Source organism: Neomonachus schauinslandi, chromosome 8, assembly GCF_002201575.2.
Source record: "Neomonachus schauinslandi chromosome 8, ASM220157v2, whole genome shotgun sequence".
Taxonomy (NCBI): Eukaryota; Metazoa; Chordata; class Mammalia; order Carnivora; family Phocidae; genus Neomonachus; species Neomonachus schauinslandi.
In genome coordinates this window covers 140,277,628-140,298,819 of record NC_058410.1, presented here as the reverse complement: position 1 = coordinate 140,298,819, position 21,192 = coordinate 140,277,628, and positions in this window count along the sequence as shown.

Below are 21,192 nucleotides of genomic sequence, written 5' to 3'. Positions count from 1 at the left end.
CAGCTCTCAGCTGCTGTGTGAACAAGCTGACACACTCCCATCCATGTTTTCGACCTGCCATTCTACGAATTCTAAAACTGCTCAGTTATTCAGGCATTTGTCAGATTTTACTTCTAGGAAATAAGGAGATGTGCTTAAGGCCCTGGGATTATATTTTAAAGCCAAACAGATCTACAGAAGAAAGAAGCATTGTCAGATGAATAGGAAAAAAAAAGAAAAAGAAAAGCCAAGAGGGAAAGTTATGAAATGATGAAACATTCAAGCGTGTCATTTCAAAACTTTAAGGGGACTTTGTATCCTCCAGTTTTGATTTGAAATGTACATTATTATCTGTTTGCCTCTTAAACATCTGTATTGAGTTTTACAAAGAAATAATGGCCTTAGTATTCGCTACAAATGATAATTTAGATTTTTTCTTATTTTCTTAAATCATTCTTCTTTTGTCTCTAGTAAGGAACTTTTACTATGGTCAAGAAAACATTATAACTTATAAACATGATAGAAGTTTATTGTCCAAGGTTAACCATTTCAACAAATAACCATTATGTTTATTGTCTAAGGATACCATTTCAAAAAAGCATATTCTCTCAATGTATATAGATAAGGAGTTAAAAAAAAGTCTGTACGCTCTTCTTTGGTCTTTTAATCAAGCAAATTGAAACAAACTATTAAAAAGTTTTCCAGAAATATGTTTTTTCAATAAAAACCCTCTTATGCTACTTCCTGATATTATAACATGGAAGATGGGCCTTTAGCTGTCTCAGTCATGCATGGCTTTCTATATATTTCAGTGAGAATCCAACAAACTGCTTATCTCTCGAGGGAAAAAACCAAACCAAAACAAAACAAAACAAACTTCTATCCCAATATGGCTGAGGGGTAAGGGAATGAGTTTGACTGGTTTATTGGAGAACAATGTTAAGAATATTTGAGTACTTAAAATGAAGCATTCTAAAGAAAAAGGGGGATATACATCACTTTGTATATGTTATTATTCTGTTTTCTAGAAAACAAATTTGGGAATCTGAGTCAGTGATAAAATTATTTTTATAATTCAATATAGAGTTAAAAATAACTAATTTAGTTGAAAACTATGGAAGCTTACTATATATTTGTCAGACTTAAAGATATTTCATACTAAGCTACTCAACTAAAAAGGACATCTGGGTGGCTCAGTCAGTTGAGAATGCAGCTCTTGTTTTGGTTCAGGTCATGATCTCGGGGTCATGGAGTCAAGCCCCACACTGGGCTTCACACTCAGCACAGAACCTGCTTGGGATTCTCTCTTTCTCCCTCTCCTTCCCCCTCTTCACCCGTGCGCACGCTCTCTCCTCAAATAAATAAATGAATAAATAGATAAATAAGCTCTTAAAAATAAACTGAAAAGAATATTACATACAGAGTCAAATGTATCAGGCTTTTCACCCATGCTGCACTGTCCAACTCCAGGTAAGAAATTTCAACCTCCTTGCACTCCAATTTCTTCACAAAATATTTTTGTATCTATCTTATCACATTTGTATCAGCCTCAGTATATTACAGTTATGTTTTTTCCACATTAGACAGTAAACTCAAGAATTAAGACTATGTCTGATGCGTTTTTCTCATCCCCAAAGGGCATAGCAAAATTCTTAACACTGCTGCGATCTCAGAAGTAGTACAGAAGAGTGGAGGATTGAAATTATACGTCGGAATTATAATTCCCCAGAAATGAAAATCAGAAAAGAGTTAAGAATTCCAAAAATTGTGAAACACTGAGGCAAACAAACTTGGGTTTCTTTTCTGGAGAAGTCATCAGAACCTTACCTGTGTAAATGTACATGCAGATCATCCCAGAGGAAGCTATAGTCGGTGATCACATCCCTCTTAACCAAAGTGATCAGCACCAGTAGTTTCTTGATAAATGGCAAAGTCCTTCAAACACAACAATCCTAACCCCCAAAGAAGAACTAAATGCTTCCCGTCATACATGGCCTTGGCCTCTACCTTGAATATACCTGTGAGTGAAATTTCTGACACAATTCCTTTTCCCCCAAAGCCCTGACCTATTACACTTTATCTATGATTTCTAGATTTCATTTCTTTAATGTAAAATCATATAAAGACAATAGAAAAGAAATCTATGGAGTCCTAGGATATGATTGTTTTGTTTCCATTTGATAGATTATTCCTAATTTTGATAGTGAATGTTTTTAGGCTCAAGGGTCTTACCAAAGTCTTCCATTTTTATTTTTATTGAAACAGCTCTCTTATCAAACTCACACGTCATTGATTTACATAGCATTTCATGATGTTATATAATTATAGTAGCAAGCACCATGGGCATTAACTAGGAGGAGGACAAACAACATGGTCTCTTGGGGAGGATTAACTCACCCACAGGGAGCTGTGATGGCCTGCAGAGGGCCCTCCTGAGTGACCATTCTGCAAACAGGGGGCACCAATACACGTTTTAGAAGAGAACAGGAGGTATCCCAACAGTGGGAGAGTTAATTAAGTGGGGGTCATTTATGGGGATGTCCATCTGTCACTGTGCAGGAAAGACACTGCAGAGGACCTTGGTTTTAAAAGGATCCTAGGGCGCCTGGGTGGCTCAGTCGGTTAAGCCACTGCCTTCGGCTCAGGTCATGATCCTGGAGTGCCGGGATCGAGTCCCGCATCGGGCTCCCGGCTCGGCGGGGGGTCTGCTTCTCCCTCTGACCCTCCCCCCTCTCATGTGCTCTTTCTCTCTCATTCTCTCTCTGTCAAATAATAAATCTTTATTAAAAAAATAATAAATAAAGTGTCATTGGGCGCCTGGGTGGCTCAGTCGGTTAAGCGACTGCCTTCGGCTCAGGTCGTGATCCCGGAGTCCCGGGATCGAGTCCCGCATCGGGCTCCCTGCTCGGCAGGGGGTCTGCTTCTCCCTCTGATCCTCTCCCTCTCATGCTCTCTGTCTCCCATTCTCTCTCTCAGATAAATAAATAAAATCTTTAAAAAAAAAAATAAAGGATCCTAAAGCAGCCCCTTCCAAATCTAAAATCATTTGTGATCACCAAGATATTCTGTAAGGCTTTTTTTTTTTTTAAGATTTTTGTTTGTTTGTTTTATTTATTTGAGAGAGAGCACAAGCAGGGCTTGGGGCAAAGGGAGAGGGAGAAGCAAACTCCCCGCTGAGCAGGGAGCCTGACATGGGGCTGGATCCCAGGACCCGGGGATCATGACCTGAGCCGAAGGCAGACGCTTAATTGACTGAACTACCCAGGTGCTCCCTGTAAAGCTTTTTTCTTGTCATATGTCCTGTTTTCTCTACCTGTTATGGTAGAAAATATGCTTTCTACTTATTTGTATCCCATGGAGTGAATACATCAATGTTGTATCAAGGAAAGGTGTTTACAATATTTATTTAAACATAATAAATTAATGTATTACAGCATGAGTGATGCCCGAAATGTCTTCCCTACAAGATGATCCTGGCCACAGTCTGTTATTTACTTACTGTCATCCAAAGGCTGACCTCAGGTACCCCAAATTCATTTTGCTTTTTACCAGTTAAGGTGCAATGGAATGGTTTGGGAAAGTTCAAGTTATTGTTGTCCCATTTGCCATTAAATGTAAGCTGACCATTAAGATTTAGTCAAAGTGCTGGCTGTGATTTCCTAAAGGGCGCACTCTGATTTAGGCAGGAATGGATGACTTACAGATAAAGCATCTGCCGTGGGTTCAGAATAAATTTGCAACCCACGAGGCATTTACAGAGCCAAGGCAGAAAGTATGCTGTCTAATTAAGATCTTAAGAACAATCAGGAATCTAGTGGTGACTTTTCTTGCCACTCCAGCCCAAGCATTTCAGCCCTTCTGTTTCTAATGGTGGTCAGTAGTAAGCAGTAAGGAGTTGCCCTGATATAGCAGCATGTAAGCTCCTCATTTCTTAATAATTTTTTTAAAGATTTTATTTATTTATTTGACAGAGAGACACAGAGAGAGAGAGTGCAAGCAGGGGGAGTGGCAGGCAGGGGGAGAGGGAGAAGCAGACTCCCCACCGAGCAGGGAGCTCAATGTGGGGCTAGATCCCAGGACCCGGAGATCATGACCTAAGCCGAAGGCAGATGTTTAACCGAATGAGCCACCCAGGTGCTCCAAGCTCCTCATTTCTAAATCCATGGAAGAGTATATTGAGAGCAGTCATCTATAGTGAGTGTCATAAAAGAAGATGAGAAATGAACTTTATTGCTCCAATGATCCCTTTTGCTGTCAGCTCACACATCCACCTTGTCCTTCTGCCCCTTCCTCATTGTCAGATCTCCACAAGTACCAGATCTGGTTCAAAAACAAAGTTGTCAATTGCAGGTGGCACTTATTTGATATTGCTAGGAGTAAAAGAATTTTTTCCACCAAACAAATTAAGAATGTCAAGAATCTGCTGGTGGTAGATACACAGTTGGGAGTTTGTTTCAGGCAACTGGGATTCACGACAGAATTTTCACCTTGCATCACCAAAAAATAGCTTCATTTTTTGAGAACTGACTTGTGAAACATACCAAGAGTCTCTGTAAAGAGCATCACATACAGCATTTTTATTTATTTGAAAACAAACAGAAACTCTTGAGAGCTTAGTGAAAATGTCACTTCCAGCGTTTTTCCCCTAAAGAATATTCCTTTTAGCACTAAAATTGCAAGGACATAAATTAGTAAAAGAAACAAATATTACAAAGCTATTTTGTCTTAGAGAATCTCACAGAGTATCTCAAAAGGTCAGTATTTCATTGCTAATACTCAAAACCAACTTCACCTTTCAGCTCACCTACAACAGAAAATTTTCTTCTATATTCATGAGTCGTTTGAAACATTGCTATATTTCCAAATGCCTACTTCTGAAGTCACCACCTAAGAAATTATTTCATGGGAGTCAAGGAGACATTGAAGACAGCTCTAAGCTCATGCAACCAGACTGGTCCGTTTTATAAGCGCACAAAGAGAAGCGTCATGGTTGGGTTGACTATTCCTAACTCTCCAACAAACCAACCTCAAAGATTGCTACTGTTACTATTACAGAGCAGACACCAAAATGCTACAACACAGCTGTGAATTACTTTGGAAAATTAATTAATTCGGGAATCAGGGAAACGTCCATGGAAAGTTACAAAATGGAAAAGAATACATTCCAAAAACATTCAAGTTGTATTGCAAAGTGAAGGTCTCCGCAGCTACTGTTTTTCAAACTTTCACCAATAAGAAAGCAGGGTTCACTGGACTCCAGACAGCCTCTCTGCCCTCAGATCTCCTTTCAGAGAGGAACTGGCAGCAGTTAGAAGGTAACTGTCAGGCAGTGCATACCAAATATCAATTACTCCTTAAAATTTAAAACCAACTTAAATGCCTACTCCCCACCACTAACCAGCCATAGCCATGTTTCCGTATCTTCAGTTATTCTCATCTCTTTAAAGATGCCTGAAAAAATAAGGTCAGAAAGAAGAAGGAAGGGAGGTTTCTACATCCTCCTGAATCGTTAGTTTCAGGCAATCTGTAATCTTTGTAAATTGCTAATAACCGAGAGGTGTTTATAAATTTCAGTAGAAAGAAGCTAACCAAAGCCAGGGCCAACATTTGCACTTCTATTACTCAACACCGGTTGGACTAGGAATTAAATTTCACAGATCAACTAACTACTGACAAACATAAACCAGCTTCACCTTCCACATGCCAAGTGCTTGCCAACAGATTAATTTCTCCTCTTTCTTTTATTAACATAAACAAACACGCTTACACAGCAGCAACTCATCTGTCTCTCCATGGTATTGCATAGGCAAAAGTAAATACCCAAGCAATATTGTGATTTAAAAGCAATCTTTCAGGGAAAACTTTACTTCGGAAAGACTATGAGACGATAAAAATAATTAAAAGCCGTTTATGATCATTTTCACAGGAGGGTTATAGATTATGAAACTGTTGCAAAACATGCAGATATATCACTAAACAGTTTCCAAAATACCATCATCTATAATAATCTATCATTTTCAAAAATGCTATTTTAAAGCAAATATTCTGTTATCGCCAAGAACTTAGAACCTTTCAATATTTAAAACTAGAGCTATCAGTTCAAGGAACTGATGAAGTCTGGACAGAGAAGGGAGAGGTGGGGCACGAGTGAAGCCAGGGAAAGGTCCAGCCCTGGGAGACCCATGGGCAGTGACACAGGAACGTGGACCTTATTCTAAAGGACAAAGGGAGGCCATCCGGTGGTTGAAGGAGTGGAGACATAATTAGCTTTGTATTTTTCAAGTGAGGTCTAGCTACATAGCAGAACCTATATTGAAAGCGGCAGAAGTGGATACAGGGATGTTAATTAGGGGCCTATTGATTGTCCAGGAGAGAAATGGAACAGTTTATGATAGGAGGTCAGGAAAGAAATGGGTAAGTCCAAAAGAGATTTAGGACTAAAGAACGGTTAAAATGTGTAACAAATTATACATTTGGAAAGGAAAGCAAGAGAGAAAGAGATTCTCCATCTATAAACTAAGGATTTTAATCCCTGCCGTGCATTGTTGTGTGGATAAAAAAAACAGATATGCAACACTGTACATCACCCATCTCCCACACTGCCTTGTTCACAACAGAAACTCAAAAACATGAAAATGCTAATTTTTAGGGTGAAACCAAATTTTATTCACTTCTCACAATTGATGCAAGTTGGATTTCCATCCCCCCAACTCCGGGCCAAATCCTGCATCTTTGAGCACCCCCCACCCCACCCCCGCTGCATGCAAAGACTGCAGCCCACCAATGCAATCGAAGTGAGTGTGGCAGGTGTTAGTCACACTCTTCCGCCTCCCTGCAGAAATAGCCTATAGCAAGTCATCTGGATGATGAATTGTTTATCTTTACACGTTGGCAGGTACTCCTTGGACAGCCAATAAAACCAAGCTACCCTGTGAAAACAGACCTCAACCAGAAGTTAAGATTTCCAGTTTAAATTCCGGGGGCGATCGAGGCCCTGAGTTTGCATTCCTTTTCCGGAAGTCTATTTTACTGCTATGGGTTAAAACCTCAAGGTGAAACCCTTTGGATTGAAAAAACTCTTGAGACACAGCACAGTTCGGATGCCACAGTCCCCAAGGCAAGAGTTCTGGAGGGCGGTACAACTGTACTTGGAGCCACGCACAAGGTGCCTGTGGATCGCATGGGCACTCCTGCCACTCACCACACGTTGACCTCGGGGGAGGGCGGGGCACAGCAGACCGATCCCAACACGGGAGCAGCCTGTCCCGCTTCTGGAACCAGACACAGACCGTCATTACCACCAAGGAGAAGCATGGCCTTTCTATACTGAGCGTTGACATGTATACATTTATACTTCATATTTATAAGGACACAGTCCTTATAACACACAACAACAGGCATTTTCAAAACATATAGAACCTGCATACCATTACGCAAAATTACTGTTTTCTCCCTGAGTCATCTACTGGGGCTTACAGTGGAGCGGTATCTTACTCAGCAATTAAATCCGTGGGGAAAAGAATCTCAAAGAAAGTTACTCCTGAACATTCTTTAGATCGCCCACAAAGAACGATATATGTGGTTTAGTACATACTTTACTGTCTTGCAATAAACCTCCCCCAGTTGGCTTTTGTTTCAACATTGAAACAAATTGCTATTTCTTCAGTTAAGAAACCAGATGAAACACCAGGCCTGCCGGGAGTGGCTACATTGTAAACGTTTATTTTTTGTCTGTTTTGTTGTTGTTGTTGTTGTTGTCAAGCACATGTAATTGAGTATGATAATGCCCTATAAATCCACTACATACAAAAGAAAATTACTTTTTTATCCATTTTCCGAACTGACAGATCAAGTCCCACTCTAATTACTGACTGAAAGGAACGTTTAAGAACAATGTGAACAAAGGCATTATCTACTTTAACTAGTACATTAACCCTTTTTGCCCCACCTCGTTACACACAATGCAATGGCACTGACCATTTGTGATCTTAATGAACTGGAGTGGTAAATGTGCAGAAGAAAAAAAACGAGATTTGTTTTCCTCTTTTCTCGTACATATGTGTACATAAATCCAAGCCAATCCCAACATTGCCTTATTCTTTCATCGATACTCATTTCATTTTAGAACCAGAAGACAAACTGAAGATCCTTCATTTGCCCATCCAGATTCACTCTCCACCCCTCTCCCCCTGCTCTCCACATCCAAGGACCACATCAGCAGGCCCCTGTCCATTCCTGTTGAGGTCAGTAAATGGGAAGCCCTGGCAGGAGACAGATGAAAGGTAGGAGAATGGGGCCGGTGTGTTTATCCATCCCCCTGGCGCTCCCTGTTAAGTTTGCTCCAGATACAAATCACTGCTTCTTCTCTGCAAGTCTCTCTGTTCAGTTTCCAGGTATGCTCCCCACTCTCATCTCTTTGGATCTATACTACCCATCTAATACTACCTAATTTCCATACTTTTATAAACCAGCACTCCTTGAAAGATTCGGATCTCCTTGTGCCACCTGCTTTCTGTTTGAATTCTAAATAATACAATTTACTTTGACAGACAAAAATCCTAAATCCGAGAAGTTAGGTGGCAGACCCAAAGTAATACAATTAATTAGACAGTCAATGAATGACAGAGTGCGAATACACCAGAACACTCAGTTTCCAGGAACAGAAACTTTTCTGAAACTAACTAAAGGAACGCAAAAGTGGCGATGTTCATTGGATCACAGAGCTGGAAGTTCCACGGAACAAACCTTGAGCATGGGTGGACACGGGAGCTTGACCTCTGTTACCAGGAATGTGTCCCTGCACTCTGTACCTTGGCTTTTCTCCATGTTGACTTCATTCTCAGGCAGGCCATCCCCACAGGAGAGAAAACAGCTACTAGAAGCTGTAAGATGACTCCTCCCAGTGGTTCCAGCAAAATTCCCCTAATGGCAGGGGAGTGATGGCAGCTAAGCTAGCCCATGCCCACCCAGGGACTAATCATAGTGAATTATGGTTGGTCAAATGAACGCAGCTAGCCATTGCTGGAATAGGATTTTAGGGTCGGCCCCACTCAAAAAGCATGAACTCAGGTGAGGAATAAATTCCAGGAAGGAAGGAAGGAAGGAAGGAAGGAAGGAAGGAAGGAAGGAAGGAAGGAAGGAAAGGAAAGGAAAGGAAGAAAGAAAGAAAGAAGCTTTTCCCAGAAGTAGGAGTAAAAGAAATAATGCACAGGCAGAACCAACAGACAGATTTCTGGTATACAGGAGCAAGAAGAGAATCATATATTTTGAAACCCATTCAGTTTATATTTAACTATCACACATACTTCAACCAAATAATGCTAACCTAACCCGAACCTTATTTCAGGGAAACAAAAGAAAATGATCAAACTGTAAAAATCAATGATTGACATCCACATGACAGTTACAAGTTACAGAGCATTTTCATGTACGTGATTCTCGCTTAATTCAGTTATTCCAGGTTAGGAATTCCAGATTCCTTGCCTATATAGCATTCTTCAAGATCAGATGAATGTTTGTGAATTTTGAGAATCTAAAGATTTTTTTTAAATGTTTCAATTGTGTTCACATGTTGTTAAGAAACTACAGTGTAGGGGCGCCTGGGTGGCTCAGATGGTTAAGCATCTGCCTTCGGCTCAGGTCATGATCCCAGGGTCCTGGGATCGAGTCCCGCATCAGGCTCCCTGCTCTGCGGGAAGCCTGCTTCTCCCTCTGCCTCTCTCTCTCTCTCTCTGTCTCTCATGAATAAATAAATAAATAAAATCTTTAAAAAAAAAAAGAAAAAAAAGAAACTACAGTGTAAACATTTGAGAAAAGCTCATGGTTGTCAGTTTTATTGTGCTAAGAATTGCTGTGGAAATTCGTCCAGAGACCCATCAAGATATATTTCTGGGCCAAAGGCCAAAGTTCCAGGATTGGTCATGTCTTCTTTTCTGCAATCTGCATTTTACCCAGGACCCAGGGGTCACACGAATACTAAAAATACAGCTTCCCCACCCCCTTTGAAAACAACTTGACCAAGACTTTTACCATAATATTGCAGAAATGCATGGATATGTGTGCTCACTTACCCAGAAATGTGTGGTTAGTATAAAAATCTCAAACAAATGATCGAGAGGTCAAGGCCAGTAAACTCTTGTGATGGTTTTGAAGTAAATTGTGGGTTTGCTCTGCTGAAATTCAGTGGTCAGAAAACACATGAAGATCTCATGATGAAGCATTTAATAAAACAGCAAATAGTAACAAACTTTGTCTGGATCTCACTAAATTTAGTGACAATTAGAACTTGATTCATAAGGTTGAGAGGAAAGACCAAATATTCTAACATGAAAGATGAAACAGAACTTGTTTTGCCCTTTCTTGATAAAAAAAAAAAAAAGCATTTACCAGCTATAAAAAAGAATGAAATCTTGCTATTTGCAATGACATGACATGGATGGAGCTAGAGAGTATAATGCTAAGGGAAATACAAAGACAAATACCTTGTGATTTCACTATGTGGCATTTAAGAAACAAAACAAGCAGGCCAAGGGAAAAAAAGAGAGAGAGAGAGAGAGAGAGAGGCAAACCAAGAAACAGACTCTTAACTATAGAGAACAAACTGATGGTCACCAGAGGGGAGGCAGGTGGGGGGATGGGGGAAATAGGTGACAGGGGGTAAGGAGTGCACTTGCTATGATGAGCACTGGGTATTGTATGGAAGTGTTGAATCACTATATCATACACCTGAAATTAATATTATTATTTTTTAAAATATTTATTTATTTATTTATTTGAGAGAGACAGAGATAGTGAGAGAGAGCATGAGTGGGAAGAAGGGGGAGAAGCAGACTCCCGCTGAGCAGGGAGCCTGAGTCAGGACTCAATCCCAGGATCCTGGGATCATGACTTGAGCCAAAGGCAGGCACTTAACCGACTGAGCCACCCAGGAGCCCCTGAAACCAATATTACACGGTATGTTAACTCTGCTGGAATGAATAAATGAATGAGAGGAAGGGAGGAAGGAAGGAAGAAAGCGAGAGAAACACAGAGGGAGGGAGGGAGCGAGGGAGGAAGGGAAGTGGGGGAGAGAGAGAGAGAGAGAAAGAAGGAAGGAAGGAAGGGAGGGAGGAAGGGAAGGAGGGAGGGAGGGAGGTGGGGGAGAGAGAGAGAGAGAAAGAAAGAAGGAAGGGAGGGAAAGAGAAAGAGAAAGAAAGAAAGAAAGAAAGAAAGAAAGAAAGAAAGAAAGAAAGAAAGGAAGAAAGAAAGGAAGGAAGAAAGAAAGAAAGAAAAGAAAGAAAGAGAGAGAAAGAAAGAAGGAAAGAAAGAAGAAAAGAAAACTGACAAACATTAAGGTATTGCAAAGGTTATTATCTATACACATATCTATGTATGTATATATATAAAAGTTTCTATATAATTGTATACATTTATACAAAACCGTATATAGGTATCTTTCAGAGATTTTTCAAAATCTCTGAGTAAGACAGCAGATGGATATTGAGGGGTCCAACTACAACTGAGAGTCCCATCATGTGATGTTTTAAAAAGTATCTTTCTGAAAAGTGACGGCAACCATTGATCAAAGCCAATTGGCAGACTCAAGGTCAGTAATCCCCAGGACAGAGTTTATCTGGAGCTGCTAGTTAGAAAAACCAAAGTTGATAGCATCTGTCAAAACTCAAAAATATTTTTGTAGCCCTTGACATGAGAGTCAAGTGAAAATACCTGCTCTCTGGAGGAATAGTCAGAGAACAGGGCATATATAGGATTTGAGGATTAAAAAAAGAGGAGCAAGTGAAAACTGACGCTGAAATCCTGAGCTTCTATCGTGTATTCACTCGACAATGCCTCAGGAGCCCTTTTCTTTCCTATCCATCGCAGAATGGAAAGAAAGCAGCCCAAGACTGCCTTTTACCCCAGTTACTGAGCAGTGTAAGAAAGAACAATTTCCAAGCATGCAATTTCATTCTGTAAGGAGTTGGAAGTCCTACTTTAGTTTATAAGCTGCAACTGAGGAATTATCTAAAAATAAATATAAAGGAAACTGATAAAAGTCTTTGATGCCTTTTTTGGAGTTTAAGTTGAAATGAAATGCAGTACTAGGAACCAAGATTTGGTCACAAATGAGTCAGGTCCAGAATCGATGGAGACAAATCTCTGAGTGTACCAACATCTGGCCAATTTGGAATCTCCCCATTTTCTAAACAAATGACTGTGAAGCATCACTTAAAGCCCACAATTCAAACAGTTTTCATCGCAAGCTGTCACATGAACTTTGACATGTTAACACTGTGCTGGAAAAGGTTGCTAACAAGTAGACTTATCACAGACCGAGAAACAAAATAAGGGCTCTCACTACGGAAAGAACGCTGCTGGTTCGCCTGACCCTCGATACGATGTCCAACAGGCTCAGGCACAGTTATGAAACAGATCAGTTTCACGATTCGGTCCCTGGGTCTCCTGCTGTGAGCTGTACATCCTCAACATGGTTCAGTGACAGTTCACCATCACCATTTCAGGAAAGAATACAGAGGGAAGAGGAAGAGTTGGTGGGAGAATTGATTTTATACAATGCTTCCATCACACTATGGTTAATACTTACTTTCTAGCAAATCAGATAACGTATGCCTGACACAGTGTCAAATAAGTAATGAAAGAATGCATTAAACAGTTTCCATGCTCAACTATAACCACACCCCTAGGACTACATGTCTAATGTTATCCTCAAGCCAGTTCAACATGTAAAAATATCAGTCCTATCCCCTGAAGAGCACATAAAGACATAAACATTATTAAAGATAATCATATAATTAGAAATATAATTATGCTGTTCTTAGGAGAGAGACAGAGAGCCATACAAAGGGTCAACAAATACCGTAACAACCATGGAAAGATAAACAGCCAACGCAAACCAATTTGCTGGGTGTAAAAGAATCTTAAGGGTTAATCCACATTATCTCTGTGTTTCTCATTTTATATTCTCCCCTAAAATGTTGTTCCTCCAATGAAGTGTAGAAATTTTGCATTCCAAAAGCATGGGGTGGAAGAAAGTCTGCCACTCTTGTAACCTAAGTGTACAAGATTATCACAGGTGCAGGCAATTAGCAAGCAGATTGCCCTACGCCCAGAGTCCTTGGGGACCCGTCAAAAAGCAGTAGAGAGACATTTGAGATCTCAGCTCGGTTACAAATAGAATGAAGCAGAGAAAGCTTGTGCACCCTGTTCTCATCTTCTCCATTTTCTTTTGAAATTGAGAACGCACATTAAGAGTCACTTTGAAGTTAGGGCTGCCTGAATATGATATTATTGATTTCCATAGCATGTTTTTGCTCTGCAGTGCGGATGTGCATTTTTCAAACATATTAAGCAAGGCTTTGATCTGATGTGTTGCACCAGAACACCGTCTAGAGGCTGAAAACTATTTCTATATAAGGGTTTGCTGTGCTGAGGGTGGGGGAGACTGCTCTAGCTTGAAAGAGGTTGGAAATATCCCATCTGAAAGCTCTTTTCAGTTCTCTGCAGCCTAAACATTTTACTCAGAGGGGTCAAAGGTCACCAACTGTCAAAACAAAACCAGAATTACACAGTGCTCCTCAAGGAAGCTGAGCAGAGTGGAAACGCAGAGCTCAGCCACTGGGCTCCTTAAGGCCGCACGTAGCAAACGGTACAAATGCCCTCAAAAAGGAACAGGTATATTCTTCCAATCCTACTGATTTTCACAAGTCGTTCAACAGATTTAGAAGATGAGACTCTTAAGTATCAATGCAGAGACTACATTGAACTCTTCCAGAAGGAGGAGTGGGGGGCCAGTCCAGACTTTGAACTGTCAGAGCAACCGGTCTGCAAGTTCCTAAGCACCAGATGGTTTCATAACCCTGAAGGTTCATAAATCTTTCTTTAAAGTGTCCAATTTCAAAAAGAGGCTGTTTTCTTTGTGGGATCGGCGAGTGGGGGAAATTTTTGCCATTGGGTATCTGACCCACAAAACCCTAATAGCCTTTTAAGCTTTCTTGCTGTACAAGCTGGAGACGACCAGAGACAAGCAGGAAGCTCAGAGCGGGATGCCATCTGCTAGCCAACTTCCTGTGAAGAGAAGACCGACCTGAGCTTAGATTTCTCAACCCTGACTGTCTCGTCATGGCATGAGGACGTTCTGTAAGTTTAAACTTGACAAGTAATTCTGATTTTTTTTAATGCAACACAAAATTTCCAGCTTTTAAATCCTATTTGGCAGCACTCAGGAAAAAAAAAAAAATGGAGAAATGACTTCTCAAAGGTCTTCCTGAGTGGAGGTAACTTCAACTTTTTGGGAGCCAACTTTATCCCCACACTCTTAATACCCACATGTGTTTGAGCTCCCCTCTTTCCACTCCCTACCCAGTGGGAAACAGGCAAGAAAAGTACAGAGAACTGGAGGGAAAGAGGAGAAGACCAAAGAGCATGGTACATGATGTGGATAACCAGCTTGTTTCATTTATAAAGGTTGGGGTGTGCACCCGATGCGTGGAAGTACATTTCTGCACCAAGTTGATCACAGTGGGATTCAGGGTCCATCTAACCAACCAATATGAGTCTGCAAAAATTAGTGGTGTTGATTTTGATATGGAAATTAGTCAACCAGAAAAGGGAAACTGTTCTAGGCACCAATCTCATACAGCTCGGCAACTGAAATCCACTCTCATTACTTTATGCTATGCTCGGGTGTCCATCTCCTATTCTGTCTGGGCTTTCATTTCATATAAGTGTATCTTCATCCTCCTCCCAGATTTCTTCCTTCCTTAGTTCAGCGCACCTCATCTCCCAGTTTAGCACAATGTTTGTGGAAGGACCAAATAAAAGAGAGCATGAATATGAAATGCATAATAAACTACAAAGCTTTATAATAATCTCAATTATGAGTAACTCATACCCTAAAATATACAAAAGATAGAGTGAAAAGTAAGACTTATGAAGAATGTTAAATGCTTAGGATTGCTTAACTTACAGAAAATTAGGTCCAGGACATCTGGGTGGCCCAGTGAGTTACGCTTCTGACTCTTGATTTCGGCTCAGGTCATGATCTCAGGATTGTGAGATTGAGCCCCATATCAGGCTCCACGCTGGGCATGGAGCCTGCTTAAGATTCTCTCTCTCCCTCTCCCTCTGACCCTCCCCCCACTCATGCCCGTTCTCTCTCTCTCTCAAAAAAAATAAAATTAGGTCCAAGGTTATTTAATAACCATGTTCAAGTATATTAAGAATTATTATTAGGTTTATAGGTCTTCAAACTTTGTGTAAAACCAGGAAAAAAATGGGTGTCTTCAAGTGTCAAGGTATATGTAATAAAAAAGTCCAACAATCTGGATTGTTGAGTCCTGGAGTGGATGAATCATTAAAGGAGACTGTGGTCTGACTCCCCTGGAATTGTGTAAGAAGAAGAGTGGTCACCATCTGATGTGGTTCATACTTTGTAAGCAAGCAAAAGGAATGAGAGAGATTAGGTCATCCCAATCATATTTTCCAACTCCAAAATGGTCAAAGAATTATATTTTTAAAAACACCTTATGCAAAGTCCCTATAACTTCAGTATAACATATACACATTTTAAAAATAAAATCTATTAATTTGAAAATCAGCTTAAAATTCCATGATGCTGACAAATCATAAAAAATATTTTTAAGATAAAATATGTACCATACAACAAATGCAGACTTTACAACAGCCCTTTTAGTTGGCACTTCTGCTTACAAGACACTCCAAGGGGTTCAAAATTAAATCACAGATGTGGTAATAGCAACACAAGAGCAAGTTTCTCTGTTTTTATTTGTATCACCACAAAGCCTCTAGAACCTGAGTTGTCCAAAAAATTTCAATTTTTTTCAGGATTTTTTTAAGTAAACTCTACACCCAACGTGGGGCTCAACCTTACAACCTTGAGATCAAGAGTGGCATGCTCTTCTTTTTTTTTTTTTTTTTTTTTTTTTAAAGATTTTATTTATTTATTTGACAGAGAGAGAGAGTACAAGCAGGCAGAGAGGCAGGCAGAGGGAAAGGGAGAAGCAGGCTCTCCCCTGAGCAGGGAGCCCGATGCGGGGCTCGATCCCAGGACCCTGGGATCATGACCTGAGCCGAAGGCAGACGCTTAACGACTGAGCCACCCAGGCGCCCCAGAGTGGCATGCTCTTCTGACTGAACCAGCCAGGCGCCTCCCTCCCCCAGAAAATATTTTGACCAAATCAAGAATTTCCATTCTTTCAGGGGCTGATCATCAGGAGCATGGTCACAGTACGTCCAGACAAACGTTAACAGCATCCTTGTTAAAAGATCCCTCAGCGACACTTTACATATACGCCTATGTGTATGTTTACATACGTATATTTTATTTATTTCATCTTTTTATATTCTTTTTTTTTAAGAAAATGAAGGGGAGAAGCTAAAATTCTCTTCTCACTTCAAGGTTTTATGGTATGGTATTTTCACTTCTCTCGTGGTTATTCAATTTTACACAAAAAAAGGAAAAAAGAATTACGATAATAAAAAAGAAGTCTACATTTTAGATCTTTGGTGTAGTGGAAAGTGGGATCCTAACTTTCAGTTCCAAGCCCATAGCTTTATTGTATGGGGTGTGTGTGTGTGTCAAACATACACATGCATACAAATTCCACTGCTGCTCAGCCTGAAAAATTTCACACACTGGCTATCTAGTCCTGACAGGAGGAGTCCAGATGGGAGAACAAAATCCCTCCCTTAGCATGACCTCAGCTCCTCTTAATCTCCTCAAGAACACAAGTGAGAGATGGGGTGGCTTTTATTCCACACCAGCTGTTTCAAATGATAGGGAACTTTGGCACGTCTGGGGAGCAAACACCCGGTTACACCAACGACCATTTTTAGGAGGGCTGTCTTGTTGATTGGTCCTGAAAGAGATGGCACCTACAAAAATATTAGAAGCACAAAAAACAGGGTCCTTTTCAAACCGAAGCAGGCTGCGGAGGGACTTCCCATCCAGCCTCTACTCCTTCTGTATTAACCCTTTGGTTTAAATAGTACTTAAACTACCCAGTAAGTTCTCAAGTCCACTTCCCAGAAGATGCTGCCAAGAACAAGTTTCCGCCTACACAGACCCCAACTCAAATAGATCAAATGTCACAGGCAGTGAATAGTAAGAAGAGTAAGAGGTTTTCCTTTTTTTAATTGAGGCATAATCCACAAATAAAATGGTAAGATGTAAAAAGAAAATAAAAAATAAATAAAATTGTAAAATGTTTAAAGTGTGTAAAGCGTATGGATTGATTCTCCTTTCCATCGAGTTGATGAATACATTCAACACCTCATACCTTTGCCCTTTTGTTGTTGACATTTAAGTCCAGTTCTCTTAGATTTCAATTACACAATACAATCTAAGCAGTTATAGTCACCATGTTATACATTAGATAGTCAGACCTTATTCATCCTAGAATGGAAAGTTTGCAACCTTTTACCAACCTCTTCCTATTCCTTACCTCACCCTCCCCAGTCCTTGGCAATCACACAAAGAATATGTGTGTGTGTGTGTGTGTGTGTGTGTGTGTGTGTGTGTGTACACATTTTCTCTACCTATTCATCCAATCACAGACACTTAGGTTGTTTCCATACCTAGGCTATTGTGAATAATGCTGCAATAAACATGGAAGTTCAGCTATCCCTTTGAGATAATGGTTCGTTTCCTTTAGATTTATCCACAGAAGTGGGATTACTTGATCATATAATAGTTCTATTTTAAATTTCTAGAGAAACCTCCACAGTGGTTTTCCATAATAGTTGCACCAATTTACATTCCCACCAACAGTAGGCAAGACTTCCCTTTGATCCACATCCTCCTCAACACTTTTTATTTCTTGTCTTTTTGATAGTAGCTATTTTAGAGGGTGTGAAGTGATACCTCATTGTAGTTTTGATTTGCATTTCCCTCATGATTAATGATTTTTTTATATAACTGTTTTTTATATAACTGTTAGCCATTAGTATGTCTTCTTTGGGAAAAAAATGTCTATTTGGGAAAACTGCAGTATATAAAATATATACACAAAAATCAGTTGTCTATCTACACACCAACAATAAGCTATCAGAAAGAGAAATAAAGAAAACTATCCCATTTTCAATACCTTCAAAATGAATAAAATATGAATAAGTTTAGTAAAGAAGGTGAAAGATCTCTACACTGAAAATTATAAGACATTGTGTAAGAAATTGAAAAAAAAAAAAAAAAAAACACAAATAAGAGGAAAGATATTCCATGCTCATGAATTGGAAGAACAATGTTAAAATGTCCATACTACCCAAAGTGAGCTACAGATTCAATGCAATCCCTATCAAAATTCCAATGGCATTTTGCACACATTAAAAAAAAAAAAGTGAAATTCATATAGAACCACAAAGACATCAAATGGCCAAAGTAATCTTTTTTTTTCTTAAAGATTTTATTTATTTATTTGCCAGAGAGAGAGCATGCGAGAGAGACAGTGCACACAAGCAGGGAAGCAACAGGCAGAGGGAGAAGCAGGCTCCTCACTGAGCAAGGAGCCTGATGCGGAACTTGATTCCAGGACCCTGGGATCATGACCTGAGCCGAAGGCAGACGCTTAACCATCTTTGGTGTTCCTGCCAAAGTAATCTTGAGAAAGAAAAACAAAGCTGGAGGCATAATACTTCCTGATTTCAAACTGTACTTCAAAAATATAGTAATCAAAACAGTATGGTGGCATTAAAAAAGACACAGAGATCAATGGAATAGAATAGAGAACCCAGAAATAAACACAGAATATTTATGGGCAATTAATTTCTGACAAAAGAGCCAAGACTATCCAATGGGGAAAGGACTATCTCTACAATAAATGGTGTTGGGAAAACTGGATAGCCACATGAAAAAGAATGAAACTGAACCCCTATCAATTTAAGACCTGAAACCATAACACTTCTAGAAGAAAACATAAGAGGTAATTTTCTTGACTTTGGTCTTGGAGACGGTGGCCTCCTTGACAATGGTCCTGCCAGATTTTTTTGGATTTGACACCAAAAGCAAAGGCAACAAAAACCAAAATAAACAAGTGGGAGCACATCAAACTAAAAATGCAAAACAAAGGAAACCAAAGGAAATCATCAACAAAATGAAGAGGCAACCTATGAAATGAGAGAAAATATTTGTAAGCCACATATATAATAAGGGGTTGATATCTAAAATATATAAGGAACTCATATAACTTAATAGCAAAAAAAAAATTTTTTTTTCAAATGGGCAAAGAAAGAGTAAGAGTTTTGACAAATCTCCAGATTAGACTCCAGATGATAGGCAGGGCAAGCTTTTCCTACCAGAGTAACAAAGGCCTTCCATGTCTCCTGGGCATTACTTTTTTTCAGTTCCACCCATCTGTTCTGTGATTGCAGTCCACAGTGTACATCCTGCACTCAGGAGTAATCACCCCAAAGTGAGCTGTAACATGGGCCCCAGAATAGCCCCAGTGGGTAACAGCTAATACTCACATATTTATTAATGAAGAATATGAAAAGCAAGCTAATGCTTACAGTTTAGCAACCCATCGTTCTCTAAATTCTATTTCAAAATTGAATGACGTAGTAGGAAAAATGAGCTAGGGGACCTCAATAATATATGGTTAGAAAATGATGAAAAAAAAATGGCAGCCTTAATGAATTATATAGTTTGGGAGAGATTTATTATTACTGTTGTATTTTTATCTTTTTTAATTCTCTGGTACATCAGGTTAATGATATACTATGAAGATTAATACCAACATAGAGGCACATGGTAATGAAATCATAGTGAATACAGAAAGACAAAGACAGAATATATGAGGCAGGAAGTGGAATTTCAGAAAGTCAGCAGTCGGATCCAAATGAAGGATGGCTTGCCTAGAGACAAAGCAAAGTTCTCAAAGTTGCTCGAGAAGCTGAGAACAAGCCTGAAGGGAGGAGACCAGCTTAAGTTGTATACCAGAAGAAAATTTAATTTCATAAAGATATGATGAAGCAAAAAGCCAAACTTAAAACCAATAAGAGAAGCTGAGTAGTGTGTACATAGATATGAAAATTTAGGAGTGGAGGTAGGTCTGAGATCAAATACACAAATCAGCAGCAGGAAAGCCAAAACACAAAAGAGCATGAAAAATAAATCATCATGGCACTCAGGTGTCCACCAAAAGAACAGGAGACACAATTTGGGGAGCCAAAAATCAAAAGCTTGTGCAAATGGCTGGAACCAGAAGATGCTTAGGCATGGGGATTTGGTGGATCAGAAAACAGAAGAGACTCCAGCACCAAAAGCAAAGACTCTGAAGCAAGGTTCACATCTGTGCACTTCTGGGAACTAGCCCAGTTGTAATGCTTGGACACTCTAACACTTAAAAGTGAATGTAGGTAGAGATTAAATCTTGCCATGACACTGAGTTGAAGACAATAGTATTTGTCAGTTTATTCTTCTCATTAAATTGTAAAGATAATGTGTATTTATCCAATGATTATTGAGGTCTTCAGGTCAGAGTCTGGATGACCTATTGAGAAGTTCTTTAGTGATTTTTACATACTTAGATAGGTTTTCTGGTCATAAAAGAACATCTTAACAGAACAAAATCATGCATTTGTTCATCTACCAATGAATGATTGATCACACAAGGACTTAGGATATTCTGCTGCACTTACCGCCACACATAAAATCTACTTAGATAAGCCCCAAATTGCTATATAGCAACTAAATGTGTATTTATATTTATGTACAACACATGTAAATATACACAGAAATACATGTACACAAATATATCTGTAATATACGAGCTACTATTCTTTGTTTGCCACAATAAGCTCCTAGTATGTTGAGAGATACAGTCATATATTTCTCTGACTCGTTCCTTCTTTTTGAGGGCCATTTCTTTTGTTTTAATCACCTTACTATAAATAACAATTTTGTTCTTAGAGACCATGGCCATTTCAATTGACTAAGAGCAGGGAAAACCTAATAAGTGCTGATATCTTATCCTTAATTTAATTACCACTCTTCTGATAAATTGGAAAAAAATCATGTTCAGATCTCATTCAGGATGATAAAATCTCTCTCATTCATTGGTCTTTGCCCAGGCTAAATTCTTTCTCACTTCAGTCTTGAATTCTACTTATTTACAAAGGTCACTAGCTCATTATTCTTCTACCCTTAAATCAGCTTCTCAATATACTCTTTCCAGTTCCAGGGGCAAAAAGGATATCAAA